At 43.1% G+C, this 25,954-nt stretch overlaps 1 protein-coding gene across 5 annotated transcripts in view; it reads left to right on the forward strand.

Annotated features, from left to right (window-relative positions):
* Window positions 1-25,954, forward strand: part of GATA4 (GATA binding protein 4) — a 116,599-nt gene that overhangs the window by 15,041 nt on the left and 75,604 nt on the right. The window contains exon 1 of one of the 5 annotated variants that reach the window (XM_063442027.1): window positions 8,202-8,224. The exons of 3 other annotated variants lie outside the window; for them this stretch is intronic. The gene's annotated coding sequence lies outside the window, so the exon portion shown is untranslated. Of the gene's footprint in view, window positions 1-8,201; window positions 8,225-21,517; window positions 21,574-25,954 lie in introns of those variants that run through there. One more of the 5 variants, XM_063442025.1, reaches the window with a different exon arrangement.

The following is a 25,954-nucleotide window of genomic DNA, read 5'->3' on the forward strand; positions in this document are numbered from 1 at the left end:
GATTAAAATGAAAAATGGAACCTCTTGCGCATCTGATTTGACAGAAGCCAAACATTTTCACTTAATATGGTTAAACAAAAACTGAACAAGACTCTGTCGGGACAATCCTAAAATATACAAAACAAAGAGTACGGTAATCAGATAAGTTTCTAAAAGATTTGCAGCATGCAGTCTTCCTTCATATCATTTATAATGGTTTTATGTGTAAACAAAACAGTCAGAACTTGTATGACTTCTAGAGCAATTATCCTCTGTATGTTTTATTTGTACTTAAAATGTCTTAGCAGGTTTATCAAAGAATTAAGAAATAAGTCGTAGTTTACAGCAGTAAATCCCTTAACCTAAAATTCACCTAAACAGAGAATAGACATATAATCACAGCCTTCCTGCCACAGATGAACAGATCCAGTGATTATACTATTAAATTTAATCAAATGTTTCTCGAGAGGGAATCTAGACTTAGCTGGTGCTATTGTTTATACATTTTAAAAAAGTAAAGTATCATTGACTTATGTTATAATAACATTTATCCCCAGAACTTGTTTGAAAACTAGAGTATTCGAAGTGTGTTCTCCTGGTTTCATAAATTGCCACCATTATCTTCAAAGAGATTGAACTGTCATAGTGTAATCTCAACCCATCCAATACATACTCCAGGAAACTCCAACTGCCATATCCCCAGGGTACTCCAACTGCCATACCCCAGGGAACTCCAACTGCCATATCTCCAGGGAACTCCAACAGCCATATCCCCAGGGAACTCCAACAGCCATATCCCCAGGGAACTCCAACAGCCATATATACCCAGGGTACTCCAACAGCCATATACCCAGGGAACTCCAACAGCCATATATACCCAGGGTACTCCAACAGCCATATACCCAGGGAACTCCAGCTGCCATATCCCCAACTGCCATATCCACAGGAAACTCAAACTGCCATATCCCCAGGGAACTCTAACTGCCATATCCCCAGGAAACTCCAACTGCCATATCCACAGGGAACTCGAACTGCCATATCAACAGGGAACTCAAACTGCTATATCCCCAGGGAACTCAAACTGCCATATCCCCAGGGAACTCCAACTGCCATATCCCCAGGGAACTCCAACTGCTATATCCCCAGGGAACTTCAACTGCTATATCCCCAGGGAACTCAAACTGCCATATCCCCATTGAACTCAAACTGCTATATCCCCAGGGAACTCCAACTGCCATATCCCCAGGGAACTCCAACTGCTATATCCCCAGGGAACTTCAACTGCTATATCCCCAGGGAACTCCAACTGCCATATCCCCAACTTCCATATTCCCAGGAAACTCAAACTGCCATATCCCCAGGGAACTCCAATTGCCATATCCCCAGGAAACTCAAACTGCCCTATCCACAGGGAACTCAAACTGCCATATCCCCAGGGAACTCCAACTGCCATGTCCCCAGGGAACTCCAACTGTCATATCTCCAGGGAACTCCAACTGCCATATCCCCAGGAAACTCAAACTGCTCTATCCCCAGTAACCTCCAACTGCCATATCCCCAGGGAACTCCAATTGCCATACACCAGGGAGCTCCAACTGCCATACGCAATGACCTCCAACTGCCATATTCCAGGGAACCCCAACTGCCATACTCCAGGGAGCTCCAACTGCCATACCCCATGGAGCTCCAACTGCCATATTCCAGGGAACTCCAACGGCTATACCCCAGGGAACTCCAACTGCCAGGGTGTAATCCTCATCCATCCAGTGCATAATCCAGGGAGCTCCAACTGTGAGCAGGCAATCTACATTCAGTCATCAACATACACTCCAGAAAGATCTTATTGTTAGCATATAATCTACATCCCTCCCTCACACAGCTCCAACTGTCAGAATATAATCTAAATCAATCAACTGATACGCACATCAGGGAGATCCAACTTTCAGCATGTACACAAGGTCCAGATAGTAGACAACACAGGTAGCACCAACAGTTATTGTGTAATCTTTCGCCTCCAGAACACACATCAGGGAGTTCCTACAATCAGTATATAATTCACATAGACATCCCAAGACAATCCAACTGCCAAGTTGCAATCTGCATTCTTCAACAGGAAGATCAACATGTTTCAACATGTAAACTACATTGAATCCAGCACTCACCCCAGAAAGAGCCAACTGTCAGGGTGCATTTTGCATCCAACCATTGCATACTACAAGCAGACACTGGGGACACTGGGCAACATGGGGACACAGAGTCATGCGGACACTGGGAGACATGGGGCACTGACACACTGTGATACATAGGGACACTGTAATACATAGTCCCAATGTCCCCAAGTCTCCCAGTGTCCCCAAGTGTCTCAGTGTCCCCATGTCTCTCAGTGTCCCCAATTGACATGGGGACACTGGAAGACATGGGGACACTGTGAGACAGGGAGACACTGGGAGCAATCCATCTATACAGCAGAATCAAACTGTAAGTAGTTTTTTGGTGATTTTACAGATTTTTCTCTTATGTCACTCCTTGTGATCTACATCATGTGATGTCACACATACATAATTAGTTATGCAAATTAGTAAGGCCTGTATTTTTTTCCAAGAAAGGTGGCAACCCTAACTACTCTTCAAATACTCTTGCTTAAGTATGGAAACTTAAGAGGAATATATGGAAACAAAACTTGTGTGGACTAGCTGAAATGAAATTAGTTTAGGTAATACTGACCTTGGACACTCCAACACTATGGCTACATCCACCTTGTCTCTGTCTCAGACTGTATACCGGAGCTTCTGCCTCCTAGTTAGAATGTAAGGAGACAAGTGGACATGTGAGTGCTAGGGGACAGTCCTTAGAAAGCGTGGAGCGAGTGCATCATTAGACGCATTTATGCCAAGCTCAAGATGCTGTTGGCCAGCATGTATGATTGGCAGGCAGCCTTACATGCATTCATGCCAGACTAGCCTTCCAATATTTAGCGCAGACACTGGTTACATGATCTGCGTCAGTGGCCCACCTTTTTAAACTGCCCATTGACTTCCTGCTTCACTGGACACTGCTGTTAGGGGGTATGGGTTTACTTGAAAGATGAAAGCATGATTTAGAGAGAGATTAGGATATTTTAAGATACATAATGATTGAGAGGTATGACTGTTTTAGTGTTTTTGGTCTATAAGATTCTGTACTTAGGCCCCTCATAATTGTCAGCACCAGGCCCACTGGGCTCTTAATCTGGTCCTGATTCAACATGTATGCAGCTCACACAGCAATGAGATGCAACATATCCTACTGACATTAAAACAGGTTTGTGATATCTATGTCCTTGTACGAAAGGTTGAACCAAAGGACCCACATCTATTATTGGTCCCATCCCATGATGGGTGATAGTAAGCTGTATTGTGATACCTGATGATCAATCAGTTTGGTTCACACATATTAGAAAGAAAGGGATAGGGTTGCACTCAGCCACAGCAATTCAGTCCAAGGTGCTACTGAGTATGGGTCAGCAAAAAAAAACAAAGAATATATACAAATAAAAGAATCCCAGGCACTCACTGCGAATTGGTTCACACATATTGTCTGACTAACAAACTAAACTCTCCAAACCTCAACATTCTAAGGACTATAAACAACGATCTACCAAAGCAGCTGATTTATGGAATCTTTGTGAAACTAACTACAACCCAGTAACAATTCTCAACATACTAACAGTAAGAAAAATGTAAAAAATTAATTAAAAAAAAAAAACCTTCTGCATTTTATCAGGGTTATTCACTAAGTGTGACTCGTTTGGACCTCTAAATGAATTATAGACCAACACAGCAGAATTACCAAAAATAAAAAATAAAAACGTATTTTTTTTAGTTTTGCTATATTGGCTTACAATTTGAAATTCATATTGAGTTACAGAAAATGTACACTTTGGGGAAAAAATACACTCAAATCTTTGTATTGCAAATGCTTTAACTGACCACTTTGTTAGGTATGCCTCTACGTTGAAAGCAAAATACTAACTAAATTATGAGTAAATATATTGACTCCAACCATGTGCTGCCATGCCCACCGAAGCTCCAGCCTCTTAAGTGACAACCACACTTTAATTTCTCTTCCCTCAACACATCTCCCTATAGCCATTTCGCCACAACACATGACCTGAAAGCCATTACCCAACCAGCACACCCCAGAACATCCCAAGCAAACCTCCACCCACCTTCCAGAACTCCTACATGACTTAGAATGCTGGTTTGGTAAAAAAAAAAAGCAGCAGCACTTGGATTTATTCAGAAGAGACGGGCAAGAAGGGAGAACCCACTGTGATTTACCCCTACTGGAGATGCAGAACACACACCTGCAGTTTGGGTCCAATGGCACCCCTGTCGATCTAACCCTTAAACCAACAATCTCACATTGATGCAACAGTTATAGAAATTCTTTAATAGAAAGTCTCAGAGCATGCCTTAACTGCCAAATGAAATCTTGATATAGGTCAGACCAATGATAAGCCAGCTAGAGTTCAGAAAAGGTTACTCTTACCAAAAAACTGTATTTTAAGAAAAAACTGGTTTTGCTTAGACTAATCCTTCCTATCCTGGGGCCCCTCTCCCTCAAACTTAAAAAAAATACATAAAGCTAAAAAAAAATGCATTTCTGTTCAAGTGCATAGGCCATGTTCTCTTCTATAGCCCATTTCTTGTAAAAAGATGTCACACCACCTCGCTGCTGGAGGAGTGATGAAGGGGGAGGACGAGCTGAAAGAAGGACATGGGCGGTATGGAGCGGTGGGGGACAATGGCGCCATTGGATGCCTGTCACCAGCAAGCTAACAACAGACTAACAACAGATGTCCAATATGCACAGCATTGACATTAGCCACTGCAGTGGTCTTGGGGCTTGGAGTAACCCTATAATAGAACATTGTAAGATGAAATAGGCTTAGCCCTTTTTAGGGCAATAGAATGATTGTGCATTAAAATAAATGCACAAACAATAAGAAAGCAAATAATAAAAATGAAAAAATATGGAAAAAAGATACTCACATTTCATGTTCCTTGAATTACTCCAAAACTCCAGTTTGTTCAGGACTAGCAATGATGTATAACCGAACCTGGAAGTGAGCGATGCTACTCTCTACAAATAAAATAATGTACAAACATGACAGCGAGTCCTAAAACCCAGAGGTCATTGCATCACGGACTCCAGTACTTCAGTACTAATGGTGCAAAGAGGGAAACGCTGCTTTTCGTCGCTGTTATCCCATCATTGTAATCCGGGCTGATTGAGATAAATGTACACTCAAGAATGTAAATATAATCTCTGATGCCAAGTCGTTACAAAAAAAATATGAGTCAGGGACGGAATATATAGATATCTTGTTTAGATTTATGATTTTTTCAGAGTTAGGATTCCTTTAATCTTACGGGTCTGCCTGATATTGATGGAAGTTACTCTCCTACCCAGCTGCTATATGTGGGATATGTGCTCTGTGCTGTCCTTTATTCAGCCCGTCTCCCTGCAGCGATATGCCGGGAGAGTAGCAGGAGAGATCCTCTTCCCCCAGCTCCTCTCTAACATATCAGCCTCCATTTAATGAGCTTTCCAAGTGATTCCAAATGATTTATCTACACAAGTCGTGGTTAGAACCTCTGGGATTTTTTGTGTATAGTTTTTCTAACAGTGTTGAATCATTTGGAAAGCTTATTAAATCAAGGCCTTCGTAAGGAACCTCGCTCCGCAGAGTGCCAGTCACACTGTGCGTTACACATTTTAATGATCCTGAGAAAGTCCCGTGGGCGGGACGAAACGCGTCGATGAGCCACAGCTGCTAAACTCGACACCTTGATCAGCCGTTGCAGGAAGAGGTCGGGTGCAGGAATCTCCGTGAGTATTCACTTGAAGCGTGCTCTGCTGCCGGCCGGTCTTCGTACACCGCGGTCTTTTTTGAAGGCACCGACCGTGGTGCAACACGTTCCCTGCTGGAGTGCCTTCTCTACTTACCGCGGTCTTTTTAGAAGATTCCGACCGCGGTTCAGCATTATTCTCCCTACACGTCGGATTCCGTCCTGCTCCCACTTATTCCTCCGGTATACACCTCGGTGGGGGCCCCCACCGAGGCTAGGTACTTCTACTGAGCTGTTTTATGTTTATGCTATTTATTTTCTCATGTCTATATTACTGTATGATTTTTTATATTTCTAGATAGCTATATTCTACTATATACCATATATTATATCAATTTTACTAATTGTAGAGTTATTTGGCTATCTTTTTATTAATCATCTAATAATAAATATATTTATATTGGTATAAACATTTCTGTTTACTTTTTCAGTTTATTTAGGTGCGCACATGCATTTTATTTCGTGAGCCTACACTCAGATCTAGTCGCTTATATATGTGTGTTGCTGCCCGTTTTATTTAATTTTTTTGATATTTATTACACCGTGTCTTTTGAGTTGTTATTTTTTACACATTTTAATGGCCTGATAGTGTGATGTCACCAACCGCGCAGTGAAGAATTTGGAAACATGATCTGTGTGCTAATGTACACCTAGTTTAAATTATAGCATGCTACGTAAGGTGGGGGTCTGCTCCGCGGAGGTGACAGGCGGGAGGTCGGTGCACAGAGTGCCACCCTCTTGGCAATGAGCTGCGCCATGCCGTAACGTGCGGTAAGGTCGTCTCGTTCCATTCTCCATGGAGCACACATATCCCACCTCTATCTACCCACAGTGCACGCTGTGGGCTCCTAGATACAGGGAAGTGGTAGGTGGGAGCATAATATGGGGCAATATTAGGATCTAAACGACAATGCATCAACAACTATAATAGGTGACAGTGAAAAAGGAAAATTCTAATAAAAAATAAATAAATCAAGAGAACATGTATTGTTATATTGTATCATATTTTATTATTATTATACTATTTGTAAAAGTGTTTTACCAGGAAGAATACATTGAGATTTTGCTGATTTTCCAAAGGATCCTTGAAATATATACTATATACAGACATTTCTATGCAGTGGAAACAGGCAGGTGGTTAAGTAAATGGATATGCAGATCCTTAGACAGAAACAGTGCTGCTACTGTGAAACTGTTGCCATGAATGTTACCAAAAAAGAGTCAGGAGATATAGAAATATGATCATGTTTCATGTCCATCCCAAAGATCACTGAACGTTTTCATACAGGACTCTTTATAGAACTGGTGGTGTCAGCTCTGACTCTGATCCTAGCAGCCTTGCATGATACATACTGAGCACAGGGCATAGATCCCTCCAACACTGTAAGACTACAATTCACAGGATTTGTCTGGGAATTAAAGGAATGCAGAGTCCAGGCAGATGTAGACAAAGACAGACAGACAGAGCCCTGGCTGGGACAGAGATGTAGCCAGAGACCTGGCAGAGGTAGACAGAGAGACAGGAAAGGCCTTAGCAGAGACAAGCAGACAGACAGAGCCTTGGCAGAGACAGGCAGAAATAGTCCTGACAGAGACATACAACTAGATCACTGGCAGAGACAGGCAGACAGAGCCTTGACAGAGACAGACAGAGCCCTTGCAGAGACAGGCAGAAATAGTCCTGACAGAGACAGACAAGCAGAACACTGGCAGAGACAGGCAGACAGAGCCTTGGCAGAGACAGACAGAGCCCTGACATAGACAGACAGACTGACAGGCAGATCACTGGCAAGGACAGACAAACAGACAGAGCCCTGGCAGAGAGAGACAGACAAGTTTTTAGCAGAGACAGGCAGACAGACAGAACCCTGACAAAGATAGACAGGCAGATCACTGGCAGAGACAGTCAGACACCAGGCAGAAAAGGCAGACAGAGCCAAACAGACAGAATTCTTGCAGAGACAGACAGACACACACACAGACACACAGACAGAGCTCTGGTAGAGATAGACAGAGAGACAGAGAGACAGACAGGATCCTTGCAGAGACAGACAAACACACAGACAGACAGAGCTCTGGTAGAGATAGAAAGACAGACAGAGCCAGGCTGGATGACCTGCTGGGGGGACAAGGATAGAATCTGATAATTAGCTCCCAATCTCAAACCCTCCAGGCGTCAGTCTGCAGCCCAACATGTCACACCGTGAAAAGAAACAGACTAACGAGAATTTAATGACTGGAAAACGCCTATAAATGAACTGTATCCGGCACACTCCCACACACACAATGCACAAAGCTCTCAGACACCTGCATCTCCCAGCCCTACCTGCTCTGCCATGTCCTGCATCATGGTACGTACTACTCCTTTAGCCACTCCACAAGGCCTGGGGGAAACTCTTACCTGCAGGACTGTGTGTGTCATTTGTAGCAAAGTGTCCAGCTGTATACAATGATCTTACTTATAAATGTATTATTTTACCATTAGCTTACTATCTTATTATATAATTGTACAATAATCACAATTCGATGTCTGTTCGTGTCTATGAATTTCATAGGGATATTGCAAACAATAAAACTCTGTTATAAAACTGTGTCCATTAGTATTTTGTGTGAAGTGTAACACTGTGTGCTAACATAACCTGATATCATGAAAAATCGTTTGGAATTATTATTAGTTATTGAAACGAAAAACAAAAACAAAAACAAAAAAAACATTGCACATGGAATACTGCAGTGGGTGCAAGTTATTATGATTTTAAGTTAATATATTTAACAAAATTCCAAATATTAGAATAATATTCATCCGAATGTCTTAGAATTAAATGTTATTTCATAACATGCATTCAGTTGAATTTAACATAAAATGTAATTAATAATAAAATGAATGATGGTATCACAAATTACACTATGTAACATATAATATAATATAATATAATATAACACTTTAATTATTCAAATATAATATAATACTTTAATTATTTTGGAAAACAAATATAAATTAAAAAGTTCTGTGCTTTGAAAAACAGATAGAGACTATTAAGAGAAACCCACAGATTTTATTTCTAAGGACACATATTTATATATTATATATTTATTGATAAAGCACATATTTATATATATTATATTTTGTTTTATATGTGCGTGCATTTTTTCCAGTAAGTAGCAAGTTTTGTAGACTTGAGCATTTTTTAAATTTTCGATAAACGCACAGCATCTCTAAAAAAAAAAAAATATGTTATTTTAATAACTAAAAATCCGTTTCGTTTTTTTAGTGCATTTTTATTTAATTTTTGTTAGAAATTATTACCGGATATATCTCTATCATTTATCAATTTTCATTTATGTATAATTATTCTGATTTCATTTTTGCTATAATGATGACTAGATAGATCTCTATATACAATTAGCAGTTTAATTATAAAAATGCTGTAAACTCATTTTATTAAAGACATTGTATCAGATTTTTTTTTTTTTATCAGTTCTGTTGTTACATTTACCTAGCAGAGTAGATAGCTGTATATTTTATATTATTTGACATTTTTTAAGCCGAGCGATGTAAATGTAATTGTATCTGATTTCTTTCTCATTTGAAAAGGTCGATAATCCAGGGGAGTCTGTGAAATCAGCATTAAATTCTTGACTCACTGATTAAAGCGGGATTATTGAGTCCCAGTGAGGGCAGCTGTGTCCTGCTGTTTAGAATTGGGAATTAAACACAGGATCTCATATAAAGTAGTGATGGTTTCAAGTTGTCTGGAGTGCTCTGGGGATATTATCAGAGCGTGGACATTTTTCACGTTATTACAATGTAATAAACACAGCTCACTACATTCACACATTATTCTACCTCAAATGCACATTACTGTTAAACATGTCCTGCACACACAGTGAAAATCCTAATCTATACGTCACCTGGCTATACCAGCCATGTGCTCACACACACTACCCTATATGCTGCCATTCACTTACAATTACAAATATATCTCCCATTCACATTTACTTGTCCTGCACACACACTACCGTCCCAGCCATGTACACACATACATTACTATACCTGTTCTGCATGCACACTCACATACAATCCTATACCTGCCCTAAACACACATTACTACACCTGCCCTGAACATACACACACTGAACTACACCTGCCCAGAACACACAAACACAAACACACAATTTACTACAACTGCCCAAAATATACATACACACTTTACTACACTAGTCCTGAACACACACACACACACACACATTACTACATCTGAACAAACACACATTGCTTCACCTGCCCTGAACACACACACACACACACACACACACATTACTACACCTGCCCTAAATTTACTTGCACTCACACTACTACACCTGAACACACACATTACTACACCTGTCCTTAATACACACACACACACACACACACACACACACACACACATTATTATACCTCAACACACACTCACACATTACTATACCTCAACACACACACACACACACATTACTACACCTGCCCTGAATATATATACACACACACACACACACATTACCATACCTCAACACATACACACATTACTACACCTGCCCTAAAAATACACACACAGACACACTCACACACAAAACTATACATTCTCTGTACAAACACATTACAACACCTTCCCTGATTACCACACACATGCACAGAAACATTACTACATACACAGCGATAACTGCTCCTTGCAACAGCTAATAAATGGATTCATTATATACTCACATGGTACATACACATATACCACACATGTAACTACAAATCATATAAAAACGCTACATACTAAAATAGGAATATATCTACAAAAACACTCACGTATCTGTTGCACACATTACGTTTACTGAACTCAGACACAACACACACCTGTACAAAGTGTATACTTGCCATCAGTGTGACAAATACTGAGCACAAATGTCAGTCAAACTGATTATTTATTTCACTGTAATAAACTAGTGGATCTGAAACATGAATAATTATTTATTATATTATATTATATTATATTATAATATAGTACATTATAGTATATTATATTACTATATATTATATTACTAATAGTAATAACAGAGCTGGTATCTTACTGATCCTTTGATGTTACTTGGAAAAAAAAACCTACATTCAGTATATATAATATATATTTATTTTTATTTAACTACATTCACTTTGCATTTACAAAATAGAACGATGCTAGAAATTCTAACAGCAATAACATTGGTAATACAATGATATTATCACTATTACTAAAGTAAGGTTTAGAAATTCATGAATGTTTTATTGCATGGTTAATAATACTTTCATATCTGTATTGTAGGTGATATATACATACAAGCATTCAAAAACGATCACACACCAAAACAAATTGCAAACTGTAACCCTTTATTCGGAGAGCTCTCAACATCCTTCTTCCCTTTAAAAATAGGTCGATTTTTTAGCAGTTTTGTTTGTGTTAATTTTTCCATATCACAAATAGATTACATGTGATTTTTATTTTATTTATATTTAAATACATCAACTGAATACAAAACCACACAAAAAACAATTCAGCCAAAACGTTATAAAAATATTACTTGAGAATAAATAATAGAATCATTTTATAATGCTAACTGATATCTGTGATATTTTCCAAGATGTTAAAGATTTCCATACAGTATTATCTCTGAATTAATTAATACAACTATTCAGTAATTAACAAAAAAAAAGTGCAGTATTTGAATTTCATGTCACTGATTGATGTGTATATTTTAATTATTAATCTATGCATTTATTAGATGTTAACCTATTCTGTGCAATCACGGTTTAAATGCATTCATTTCTGTGTGATACAAATTAGAGTTTATTTTAATAATCAGTTCACCTTTAATTAGGAATTTAGGGATTACTGTCATCACACCATAGGGCACCAGATTTCATTTAATATCTGATTATATGCTGATTGTTTATTTATTAGAACAAACTTTCTGTGAGATTTCAGTTTATTTTCCGAATTGGAGAAATCAAACAAATGTCATCAATCTATACACACACACAGTATAATAAAGACTCTGTGTCCCCCTATTTAACCTACTCCTCTAATGTTCCCTGTTTAACCCAGATAGTGTTCCTTTCTACACAGCCCCCCCCTCCTCCCCACCCCTTTTAACCACTCTGGCGTCCCTTCATTTACTAGCTCCCTCTATTTAACTCTGATAGTGTTTTTTCCCTCTTGCTCTATGATTGTCCCCTTAGATTATCCTGCTAGTTTCCTTTTTCCTACTACCTATTTAACTCTTATAGTGCCCCTTACTCAACCAGTGCCCCCTTTTTAACCCTGGTTGCCCCTTACTCAAATAGTGCCCCCTATTTAGCCCTTATAGTGCCCCTTACTCAACCACTGCCCCCTATTTACCCTTGGCTACCCCTTACTCAAATAGTGCCCCCTATTTAGCCCTTAAAGTGCCCCTTACTCAACCACTGCCTTCTATTTACCCTTGGCTACCCCTTACTCAAATAGTGCCCCATATTTAGCCCTTATAGTGCCCCTTACTCAACCACTGCCCCCTATTTATCCTTGGCTACCCCTTACTCAAATAATGCCCCCTATTTAGCCCTTATAGTGCCCCTTACTCAACCACTGCCTTCTATTTACCCTTGGCTACCCCTTACTCAAATAGTGCCCCCTATTTAGCCCTTAAAGTGCCCCTTACTCAACCAGTCCCTTCTATTTACCCTTGGCTACCCCTTACTCAAATAGTGCCCCCTATTTAATCCTTATAGTGCCCCTTACTCAACCAGTGCCCCCTTTTTAACCCTGGTTGCCCCTTACTCAAATAGTGCCCCCTATTTAGCCCTTATAGTGCCCCTTACTCAACCACTGCCCCCTATTTACCCTTGGCTACCCCTTACTCAAATAGTGCCCCCTATTTAGCCCTTAAAGTGCCCCTTACTCAACCACTGCCTTCTATTTACCCTTGGCTACCCCTTACTCAAATAGTGCCCCATATTTAGCCCTTATAGTGCCCCTTACTCAACCACTGCCCCCTATTTACCCTTGGCTACCCCTTACTCAAATAATGCCCCCTATTTAGCCCTTATAGTGCCCCTTACTCAACCACTGCCTTCTATTTACCCTTGGCTACCCCTTACTCAAATAGTGCCCCCTATTTAGCCCTTAAAGTGCCCCTTACTCAACCAGTCCCTTCTATTTACCCTTGGCTACCCCTTACTCAAATAGTGCCCCCTATTTAATCCTTATAGTGCCCCTTACTCAACCACTGCCCCCTATTTACCCTTGGCTACCCCGTACTCAAATAGTGCCCCCTATTTAATCCTTATAGTGTCTCTGCTCTCTAAGTACCCCCATTTAACTCTTATATTGCCTCTTACTCAAACGGTACCACCTATTTAACCCATCTATTGCCACTTACTCCAACTGTGCCCCCTTTTAACCCTAATAGTGTCCTTCTCCCTCAGTGCCCCGATTTTAACCCTGCTAGTGTCCCTTACTCCTTTAGCCCCTCCCCCATTTAATCCTGACATTGCCCTTACTCCATCAGTGTCCCCTAATTACCTCTGCTACTGCTTCTTATTCCATTAACCCCCCATGTAATCCTTCTAGTGCCCCTTTCTTACCCAGAGCCTCCTTATTTAACCCTTGTTAGTTCTCCCCTTGTATTGTCTCTTGCACCCATTAGTGCCCCTTACTCTACTAATAAGCCGGATATAGTAGTAACTCCACCTGTACCCCTAATATAGTGAACCCTGCTAATGAATGTTGGTATTAGTATGTTACTGGAATATTGCAGTGGGGTTTACTGGGTTAGTAAATACTGAAGAAGAAGTGTGAGTAACGTGTCAACTCTTTACACCAGAAAGAGACAACGTTGCTCACAACCCCCCTTCTTCAGAAGTTTGTTTTAGGTTGGCTATGTTATACTTTCTTGATATTTGCATTGAATTCAAACAGGGTCCCCTATTCCACCAGTGCTATCTATCTTGTTAGTGTCCCCTATGTAACCATTGAATTAAGCCGTCAGACACTGAAAAAGCATATTTTTGTTAATTAATCCTAAATCCTTAAAATGGCACAGACTGTTCAGACATTTACTGAATGGGTTAACGTGACAGTTAAACACGTCTGACCCTCACAGGTAATATTTAATGCTGTGTAAATATCACTCAGTTCCCTATTTTATTAAAATCCAAAATCAATAAACTAATAAAGGGTGCACTTTGTACTGACCGCAAAGCTATATTATTGGCTAATATGTTCTAAGGTTAATGCGTGGTTAATATGTAAAATAGAATATGTCTTTAAATCAAAGTGTCAGGCCTATGTGAGCAATGGCGGTTTTCAAAGAACTGCCATCTATATCCTTATAAAGACCTTAATACAATGTATAGCTGCCTATCACCCCAATCCAGCCGCTGCTGTCATCCAAGGGGGACTAGCCACTTAATCGACGAGTTGCAGACAGTTGGCTACGTACTTGTAAACTGAGGCCCAAATGGCCAACTTAGAAATGTTCCCTTCATATCTGGTTGCTGTGACTGTTTAGGCAAACGTTCTGCAAACTGACAGTGAGCTCAGTGCCTTTCACTAGCAGCAGTAATGTGTGTACATGGGAGTTAAAATACTTTGTAGAACCATGTTCTGTTACCAATATATCATTATTATTATTAGACATGAACCACTCACAAGGGTTGGATAATCATAAGGACAAGTTATCTCGGGCAACGTGGTGATACACAGTCAGGGTTATATAATAAAATATGGATTATTGAGAATTCAAAATGCATTTAAAGGCTAAGGCCAAAGTAGCTCAGAAAATATCTCCAAGTCATTTTAGATACTTTAACTTTAAATGTGAAATCCACTTTATATAATGGACAAGTCACACGTAAGTAAATAACTTTGAGAGAGGTAGGTACGTAAAGTTGTGTGCCTCTGTATATTGGGTAATGTTACAATATATGAGATAATATGGGGATAACTATGACTACACATATATGGGGCCATGTGACAACATATGGCGCAATAAATACACGTGGCAATGTGATAAAAGATAGGGAGAAATTATGTGGGGTAATAGTACAATAATATGGTGAATGTTGAAAATGGAGGCAATAGCTACACAATTAGTTATTAAGTGGATATTCCAAACACCTAAAGCACTTTAGGAGTTTGGCCACTTTGTCATTTTACAAAACTGCAGAATTCAATAGAAACGGTCAATTTTATAAATTAAGCTTGTTACACCCCCTGGCTGTCAATCAGACAAAGAGTTATGTTACTTCCTGGTTGTTTAGCTCAGTGGAGCTTAATTCAAGAGGCGGCAATTGCTCAGAGCACCTGCCTTGCAAAGACTTCTCATTGAGCTGCACTGGGAAGTATGTGATTGGACAGCCACAGAAAGTCTAGCTTTGCAAAGGCTGCATGACAAGAGATCTTCAGCTTTTAGGAGCTGTTTTTAGATATACCCTCAGGGGGGAAAAAAATCATAATTAAAAACATGCATGTTTTAATTGGGTTTATCTACTAAAAGGTGATTTTATTGTTTTGTATTTATTTATTTATTTGGACAGTGGAGTGTCCTGGTAAGTATTTAAGGATTATGACATAAGTACGTGAAATGTCACATGGAAAGGAAAATAAAACTGGCAATACCAATGCATATCAATAAGCATTGATTAAATAAAAAAATATTGGTATAATTTATTTTTTTATTGTTACAACAAAATTGTGTTAACTCATTCCCACAGTACATTGAATGTATGATCATATTACATTATACATTTAAGGACTATTTAAACACATCTAGGTTAAATGTTACATATAGATATATGTGAATCAGGTTTTATTAAAGGGGTACTGTCAATTACCTGGATTCTAGATATTATGCTTATTTATCCCTATATTTAACAAATATGTATTTGTGAGGTGTAAAAATGTCTAATTACATTTAGAAATCCCCAAAACTATATCCTAGAACTGGGTTCCTCCATCTTAGCTCTCTGTCAATCATTGTTATAATTTTTAATGTTTTATTGAAAGGTGCAAATTCCAGATAAGTGAATGTCCCCTTGAAACCCCCGACAAAGTTGCTACAATTCAGTTCTTCCAATTCTCAGGGTAGCTTCCAAATGTTCCGGACAGGCAGGAAAAGGTTTCTTCTCAGATGGTGTCAGAAGCATCTGCTTAACATTGTACGAGAAGATTTATGTAGGAACCTGCAGTCTTGATGGGTTCTCCATAGACGGTCATTTTGTACAAAATAGCAGATAGCAGATTTGGAAAATTTCCCCAAGTCAGCTATACTTTGGCCTTCAGTTTTTAAATCTCTATGAATTCCTGAAAGATCAAACTTTGGTAAGAGTAGGAGGACTTCTGGTACAAACAACTTGTAGGGATATAGATCTTAAAATACTCACAACCCAGAACCAAATCGCCATCATTGTCCCTTTAATTCTTACTCTATAACTGGCCCAGGTATGTCTCGGTGAGTCAGATCAACAGTAGCTCCTTAAAGTGAAGTTAGGCTACAGGAGTAATGATTGGCCACTTCCAGACCTCTCACCTTCTTAGTGCAGCCACAATAAAAACTCATTGATATCCGCATTCTTATCTTCACTGCCGTCAGTAATTAGAATCCACACTTGTATTAATTTAATTAAAAATGCATCTACTTTTCTTTGAATTGAATGTGGATACTACAGTCCTAGAATATTCATCACTCTTCCCAGTCTTTTTGTCAATCAGATTTGTCATTCAGATGAGTGGAATGACCTTATGCTTCTTAACTATAAAATAAATCAATCGACCCAGCCCTGAATTCACAGGAAGTCGATAGACTTATTTATGTGCGTGTCTGATCACTTGGCTGTATTTTAGTTTTTGGGAACTTAGCAGTTCTTACAACATTAAAGGAACACAACAATAAATATTTTTTTAATTTGAAGAATTCTTTAACTTATTTAGATTACTGATTTTGTTTTTATCAGTAATATCCATAAAGCGTACCTTTATTCCAGCGCTGGGAGAGTCCCTTCACCTTAGCCCAATTAATCCTCCGATTAAGTCTTGACTTGACTTTTGTCTAATCGGATGCTTGTCATAGGGATGTATTGAGGAAACGCAGTGCAGAAAACAAATCTTATTTATTTATTTATTATCGCCATTTATATGGCGCCAACAGATTCCGTAGCACTTTACAATATTATTAAAGGGGGGATTTAACTATAAATAGGACAATGACAAGAAAACTTACAGGAACAATAGGTTGAAGAGGAGCCTGCTCAAACAAGCTTACAGTCTATAAACACTAAATTCCACCAAGGTTTGTAACTAAGTGGCTACTAAGGAAGACGGACATAGTCCATTTTGAATACCCTGGGGTGTATTATTGCAAATGGTATGCCAAGATGGGGGTGATTTTCACTTCTGCGCTGCTAAATGGTCTCATAGGCAACATAGGCCCAGCAAACCAATCTGGAAAATTTCAATGTGTAAAAAGTGAAATGGACAAGCTCTTTATTTGACCCTGTAACTTACCAAAACACCATGAGATATGTACATGGGGGTCATTGTTGTATTTGTGGGGCATCACAGAATACAAATATATGTGTTTTATTGACATAAAAACAAACATTCGGCCTAACCTCGAGCCGGAGCGGTCGCCATCTCCCAACGCTCCGATCCCGACACGGGAAAACTGCAGATTTTCGGGGGATTCACCCCACATTGGAGCATAGAATCATCGGCTCTACCAGAGGAGCCCACCAAGAGGCGTCCTATGCCATTCCTACAAGCCGCCAAACCGAAACGCCAGAAGCGGAGATCTGGGGCCTACAGACCGCACACAGGCCTAGACCTGTCAGCGCTGCTCCAGGGCCTGGATCCCCTGGCCGATTCAGACTCTGAAGCTTACCTGCCCGCCCCGCCACCCACCCAGACACCGATTATGGGGCGTCGGACGCAGAAGCAGAATCCAGAGACACCCACGGGGTCCAGAGACATTGGGTCCATGCTCCAACGGCAGCCACTGTCAAAAATGGCGGCAAGGGAGCCTGCAGTCGAGCAGGCCGCAACGGATGGGATACATGCCGGCCCGGCCCCTGACCAGGTACTTCACCCAGCAGGGGACACAGAGGGAACAGCCGCGGTCACACAACGCGACTTCCGCAACCTGGTCGCAGAGATAAAAGGCCTACTAGCAGCCGATGTGGCAGGAATAAAGACCGACCTACAAGCGGTAAATGACAGGGTGGCAGTGTCGGAGGGTGACATCACTGACCTCCGTAGGGATCTGTCGGCCCTATCGGACACGGTATCCAACATGCACGCAACTCAACAGGCCCTGGCACTTCAGTATACAGCACTGGATGATAGGTCGAGGCGCAATCATCTTAAAATTCGGGGCATACCCGACCCTATCACGCCCGACGAACTCCCACATTATCTCCGGAGGCTGGTGGCCTCGGTGCTACCACCAAGCCAGGCAAAGAAGTTTTCCCTAGACGGAACTTACCGCCTACCGTTACCGAGCAACGCACGCCAGCCAGGGACAAGAGATGTCATAGTCCGCTGCTCAACCGCGCAAGATAAGCAAAGCTTGCTGACGGCACTGCGAGGAAAGACACCGCTAGCTTTTGAAGGCGCCACACTCTCCTTTTATCAAGACCTTACCAGGTCAACTCTGCAGTGGAGAAGATCGCTGAATCCTGTTACCAGCCAGCTGCGAACAGCCGGGATAGAATATCACTGGAGATCACCTAGGTTCCTGGTGGTTTCTCACGAGGGGACGGTACATAAAATATCGACTCTGGCAGAAGCTCCACAATTCCTGCAGAAACTGGGCTTGATGGCCCCGAAGACAACACCTGCTCAATAATCCATCACTCAAGCACGAGAGTCACAGAACACCGATCCATCCACCCCCAGGAGGCTTCAGACCCTCTCACCGGGAACATGAATATAATGGACAATGACAATCACGAAGATGTAGTCTAAACACTTTGTGATTAGTGCCACAGCGCACACAGTTGCCCATGTTTTTCTAGCAAGTTTTATTGGACTATAGTTTGACCAGAAATAGCCCCGTTGGCCACCCCAGTCCAGAACGCTCAAAGAAGCCTGAACACCCTCCCACCCATAGTGAGAAGCTCCGGCTCCCTGAAGCTAGAGTGCCCACCCGTATGGTGGATCGCACTCCCATACCACCAAACCCCCCGCTCTCCCCCCCCCCGCTGCCCCCTAGGTTAGGGGTACATTTAGAAGGCAGCTGAACCACTCATCTGACCCTTAGTCACAAAACCGTAGACACGGTCTATGCCGCTGCTCTCCCTGAGCTATATATCTCTCATGTTAAAATGCCAATGTGTGGTTGTTGTTTATTGCTCTTTTCACCAAATTGTCTTTTCATGACAAATGTTGTCTCATGTAACGTAATATGCACCCTACCCCTCTTTTACTTCTGTATCCAACCAAACGCTGACATTGCAAAAAGAAAACCTTCAATAAAAATTGATTGACAAAAAAAAAAAAAAGAAAAAAAACATTCACCGCTAAAATGCCATGCAGAACTTGTTAAATAAGATGTCTTACTTTAAGATTTTATTAATATTACATTGTGTTCCATATATAAATATGTAATGTAAAATGAAAGTCCCGTTTCTCCTGAACATGATATATAATAAGTATGGGTGCATTTAATATGAAAGAGGTAAATTATGGTTGAACAGAAATATAGCTCAAATTCTAGGTTTTGTTTTGGTTCAGAACTTGGACTTTGCCTTTGTCCTTAAAGGGACACTCCAGGCACCCAGACCACTTCTGCTCATTGGAGTGGTCTGGGTGCCAACTCCCACTACCCTTAACCCTGCAACTGTAATTATTGCAGTTTTTCATAAACTGCAATATTTACATTGCAGGGTTAACTCCACCTCTAGTGGCTGTCTATTAGACAGCCACTAGAGGTCACTTCCTGGGTTCTAGCACAGGTTTCCTGTGCTAGAGCGTCGCTGGACGTCCTCACGCTGTGTGAGGACCTCCAGCGTCGCTCAAAACCCCATAGGAAAGCATTGAAATGATTTTTCAATGCTTTCCAATGGGGAGACGTAATGCGCATGCGCGGAATTTCCGCGCATGCGCATTAGGTCTCCTCGGCCGGTGAGCGAGATTAGTCTCGCCCACCGGCCGACGTAATCACTAGGAGGAGCGTCGCGGAGGCGGAGACAGCGGCGAGGGACATCGCCGCTGTCCCAGGTAAGTCACTGAAGGGGTTTTCACCCCTTCAGTAACCGGGGATTGGTGGGTGGGAGGGAGAGGGACCCTCCAGTGCCAGAAAAACGGATCGTTTTTCTGGCACTGGAGTTTCCCTTTAAGGGGTTAAGTAGATATGTAACGTCCAATGAAAACATGCTTGTTTTTAATCATACATTTTTTCATTGGGGATATATCTAAAAAAAAAAAGCTTGTAAAACCTGCAGTTCTCTTGTCTGCTGCCTTTGCAAGCCCTCCCCTTCTAAACCCGCCCAGACTTTCTGTGGCTGTCCAATCACAGGCTTCCCAATGCAGCTCAATGAGAACAAAGTCTTTGCAAGGCAGGTGCTCTGGGCAATTGCTGCCTCTTGAGTTTAGATCCACTGAGCTAAACAAACCAGGAAGTAACAGGCCCTATTGTCTGATTGACAGCCAAAGGTTATAAAAAAGTAAATGTATTAAAGTACCATTTTCTATTGAAATCTACATTTTATGTAAAATGAAAAAAAGGAGAACAAGCACTTCAATCATCAAGCACTTCAGCAATATTATATTTGAAATTCACATTAATTTCCTGGTTTTTCCTCAGTTTTTAAATGTTTATTGTATTTAATGAAACTTGACTTTCTAAAATGATGTATCTTGATTTTTTTTTTTAATTTTAGAAAATTTCACTTTTGTAACAGGCTGAGCAGCCATGTTAGGGCAGACTATACTGTTATCTGACCAACTGCTTCTCAACCTAACTTGCTGATGCTGTGATTGTTCTGTGTGAAAACTGCAGCAGCAGCAAGTTTGGTTGAGCAGCAGTTGATATGATAACAGTGGAGTCCAAACCAAAATGGCTGCTCAGCCAGATAAAAAGTTACATTAAAAAAAAAAAATTATGTAAAAATGTTTTAATTATGTTTTATTAAATATAATAAACCTTTAAAAAAAAAAAAAATCGAGAAGTGAAAATTTCATGAAAGTTGTCCTTTAAATGTGATACAATTCTAAATTCATTGCATAACCATGTAAAGGTTGAATTTAGGAGAATTCATAAGCATTTATTTTTTTATATACTAAACTCAGAACTAATTTGTATTTAAAGCCAAATCTCAGGCAAAAATAGCTGATCTGGAAAAGTCCTCATACTCAACTGTGGAAATGGCTTAGCTAGTCTTGCCTGTATTTTGCAACTGAGTTTACAATTTACTATAATTCTGAGTTTAGTTAATAAAACCTAATGTGTATTTCAAATATTAAACCCAAAAAAAGCCAAACTAAAAACATGGCCGCCTTGAAAAGCAGGCAGTGTGAAATGGCTGAGAATTGTGGGATATGTAGCCGGCAAAGGTGGAGTGAGTATTATGGGAAATGTATGCTAAGGGTAGCCATGGCTGGTTTAGAGTCTAGTTACTAACATCAGGTGATGGATGTCAAGCTGGTGAACACCTATCTTTTATGTACGTATTCAATATAACTCATAATCTGTTACTTTACTAATTTATATTTTATAATGTAATGACATAATAACCATTTTTATTCTAATGGGCTTTAGCAAAATCTAGTTTGACTTTTTAGTCCGAAATAAGCCAAATTGGAAACATTTTACAATTGTTTATTTTTTGGCCCTTACTTTAAAATTCTTTATAAATGTACACTTTGGTAAATAAGATTTAAAGTCTTGTTAAATAAAATGTAATACGTGGATTAAGGCTTTATGAGGGAGATTTATATGTCTCTGAACAATTAGCCTTTGCACCGAGATTAACGCCTGTTTTTGACCAAATTAATCCCTCCGCATGGATTAGGGGGACCTGTTACACCAATGCTTTTAAAACTTGAGGGTAAAACGTGAAGAAATTGACATCTATGCAAACTATGGGGCAACACTTTTCATGTAGTGTCCTTCAGTACAAATACATTCTATGTGCAGGAAAACCTGGTGAATCTAACATGAAGTGGAGTACAGGTGTGTCAGTGAGAATAAATTAGTCACTCATTAACTTATTTGAGCAAAAGGAACTGAATTAAATTTTGACCTGTTTGTTGGATCCTAAGTGCAGTTTGGAGAATGAGGTTCTACTGTTTGAGTAAAACATTCCCGTTAGTTAATGGTTCGTTAACCCCCTCGTTTCCTTCCAGTTTCTTATGAGGGGGCTGAATAGATTTTATGTTGTTGGGTTTTTCTTCTTGTTGTTTTTTGGGGGGTTTTCTAAGTATGCACAATAAGACTTTTTAAATATTTTAAAGTAATTAAATTTGTCAATATTTTTTTATTATTATTCTGTTTTCCCCTCTGTTTGACGTGTGTGTGTGTGTGTGTATATATATATATATATATATATATATATATATATATATATACAGAGGCGGCTCTAGACTTTATGAGGCCTTAGGCGAAACACAAACATGAGGCCCCACTAACAAAAAAGTGTCACATATACACATTGATGCACTGTCTACCTGTGTATGTGCCTGAGAGTGTGTCTGACAGAGAGTATCCTTGTGTGTGCGAATGTATGTCTCTGTGAGCATGTTTGCGTTTTTGTCTGAGACCCTATGTGTATGGGGTAGCTGATGGTGAGAGGGAGCGGGGGGTGTGATGGTGAGAGGGAGCGGGGGGTGTGATGGTGAGAGGGAGCGGGGGGTGTGATGGTGAGAGGGAGCGGGGGTGATGGTGAAAGGGAGCAGGGGGGTGATGGTAATGTGAGAGGGAGCGGGGGGTGATGGTAATGTGAGAGGGAGTAATGCGAGAGTGAGAGGGGGTAATGCGAGAGTGAGAGGGGGTAATGCGAGAGTGAGAGGGGGTAATGCGAGAGTGAGAGGGGGTAATGCGAGAGTGGGGGGCTAATGTGAGAGTGGGGGGCTAATGTGAGAGTGGGGGGGCTAATGTGAGAGTGGGGGGGCTAATGTGAGAGTGGGGGGGCTAATGTGAGAGTGGGGGGGCTAATGTGAGAGTGGGGGGCTAATGTGAGAGTGGGGGGCTAATGTGAGAGTGGGGGGCTAATGTGAGAGTGGGGGGGCTAATGTGAGAGTGGGGGGGGTAATGTGAGAGTGGGGGGTAATGTGAGAGTGGGGGGGTAATGTGAGAGTGGGGGGGTAATGTGAGAGTGGGGGCTAATGTGAGAGTGGGGGGGCTAATGTGAGAGTGGGGGGGGTAATGTGAGAGTGGGGGGTAATGTGAGAGTGGGGGGGTAATGTGAGAGTGGGGGGGTAATGTGAGAGTGGGGGGGTAATGTGAGAGTGGGGGGTAATGTGAGAGTGGGGGGTAATGTGAGAGTGGGGGGTAATGTGAGTGGGGGAGGCTGAGGGTGGTGACGGAGGGTTATGCTGAGGGTGGTGATGATGAGGGTGGTGGGGGGTAATGCTGAGGGTGGTGAGGGGCGATGCTGAGGGTGGTGATGCTGAGGGTGGTGGGGGGTAATGCTGAGGGTGGTGAGGGGCGATGCTGAGGGTGGTGATGCTGAGGGTGGTGGGGGGTGAGGCTGAGGGGGGTGAGGGGGGTGATGTTGAGGGTGGTGGTGGTTGGTGAAGCTGAGGGTGGTGAGGGGTGATGCTGAGGGTGGTGGGAGGTGAGGCTGAGGGTGGCGGGGGTGAGGGTGAAGGGGTAATGGTGAGGGTGGTGGGGGTGAGGCTGAGGGTGGGGAGGGGTGATGGTGGTGGGGGTGTAGCTGAGGGTGGTGGGGGGTGATGGTGGTGAGGCTGAGGGTGGTGATGGTGGGTGATGGTGGTGGGGGGTGAGGCTGAGGGTGGTGGGGGGTGATGGTGAGGGTGGTGGGGGGTGATGGTGAGGGTGGGGAGGGGTGATGGTGGTGGGGGTGAGGCTGAGGAGGGGTGATGGTGGTGGGGGTGAGGCTGAGGGTGGTGGGGGTGATGGGGTGGGGGGTGAATCTGAGGGTGATGGTGGTGGGGAGTAAGGCTGAGGGTGGTGGGGGGTGATGGTGGTGGTGGGTGGTGAGGCTGAGGATGGTGGGGGGTGATGGTTGTGGGGGGTGAAGCTGAGGGTGGTGGGGGGTGATGGTGGTGGGGTGAGGCTGAGGGTGGTGGGGGTGATGGTGGTGGGGGGTGAGGCTGAGGGTGGTGGGGGTGATGGTGGTGGGGAGTGAGGCTGAGGGTGGTGATGGTGGTGGTGGTGGGTGGTGAGGCTGAGGGTGGTTGGGGGTGATGGTGGTGGGGGTGAGGCTGAGGGTGGTGGGGTGATGGTGGTGGTGGGGGGTGAGGCTGAGGGTGGTGGGGTGATGGTGGTGGGGGGTGAAGCTGAGGGTGGTGGGGGTGATGGTGGTGGGGGTGGGTGAGGCTGAGGGTGGTGGGGGTGATGGTGAGGGTGGGGAGGGGTGGTGGGGGTGAGGCTGAGGGTGGTGGGGGTGATGGTGGTGGGGGGTGAAGCTGAGGGTGGTGGGGGTGATGGTGAGGGTGGGGAGGGGTGATGGTGGTGGGGGTGAGGCTGAGGAGGGGTGATGGTGGTGGGGGTGAGGCTGAGGGTGGTGGGGGTGATGGGGGTGGGGGGTGAATCTGAGGGTGATGGTGGTGGGGAGTAAGGCTGAGGGTGGTGGGGGGTGATGGTGGTGGTGGGTGGTGAGGCTGAGGATGGTGGGGGGTGATGGTTGTGGGGGGTGAAGCTGAGGGTGGTGGGGGGTGATGGTGGTGGTGGGGTGAGGCTGAGGGTGGTGGGGGGTGAGGCTGAGGGTGGTGGGGGTGATGGTGGTGGGGAGTGAGGCTGAGGGTGGTGATGGTGGTGGTGGGTGGTGAGGCTGAGGGTGGTTGGGGGTGATGGTGGTGGTGGGTGGTGAGGCTGAGGGTGGTTGGGGGTGATGGTGGTGGGGGTGAGGCTGAGGGTGGTGGGGTGATGGTGGTGGGGGGTGAAGCTGAGGGTGGTGGGGGTGGTGGTGGGGGTGGGTGAGGCTGAGGGTGGTGGGGGTGATGGTGATGGTGAGGGTGGGGAGGGGTGGTGGGGGTGAGGCTGAGGGTGGTGGGGGTGATGGTGGTGGGGGGTGAAGCTGAGGGTGGTGGGGGTGATGGTGGTGGGGGGTGAGGCTGAGGGTGGTGGGGTGATGGTGGTGGGGGGTGAAGCTGAGGGTGGTGGGGGTGATGGTGGTGGTGGTGGGTGAGGCTGAGGGTGGTGGGGGTGATGGTGAGGGTGGGGAGGGGTGGTGGGGGTGAGGCTGAGGGTGGTGGGGGTGATGGTGGTGGGGGGTGAAGCTGAGGGTGGTGGGGGTGATGGTGAGGGTGGGGAGGGGTGGTGGGGGTGAGGCTGAGGGTGGTGGGGGTGATGGTGGTGGGGGGTGATGGTGGTAGTGAGGCTGAGGGTGGTGGGGGTGAGCCTGAGGGGGGTGGGGGGTGATGGGGAGGGAGAGCCTACCTTTCCCTGGTGGTCCAGTGGGATCCCTGGTGGTCCGGTGGCCACTGCTCACGGTCTGCAGCTCCTCAGAGATTTCAGAGCGTTGCCGTGGTAACCCGCGGCAACGCTCTGATTGGCCAATTCTCGCGAATCACATGGTCTGCAGCTCTGAACACTGCGGAGCTGCAGACCAGTGTCTGCGGTGGCTGGCCGGGCAGCCAGGAGGGGCCTCGCACCCGGCGGCATACCGGGCAAGCCGCCGGGCCCCCTCCTGGTGTCAGGTCCTCGGTCACTGACCGAGGACCTGACACACTCTGCCAACAGGCGGTTTAGGCGGCCGCGAGGCCCCAGCCAGCGCGAGGCCTTAGGCGGCCGCCTAAACCGCCTAATTAGAGAGCCGCCTCTGTATATATATATATATATATATATATATATATATATATATATCTCCTGGCTTATTCTGGTTTTATAAGCTGAACTGTGAAGAATTGATAAGGAAACTG

This window comes from Pelobates fuscus, chromosome 2, assembly GCF_036172605.1.
Source record: "Pelobates fuscus isolate aPelFus1 chromosome 2, aPelFus1.pri, whole genome shotgun sequence".
Lineage (NCBI taxonomy): Eukaryota > Metazoa > Chordata > Amphibia > Anura > Pelobatidae > Pelobates > Pelobates fuscus.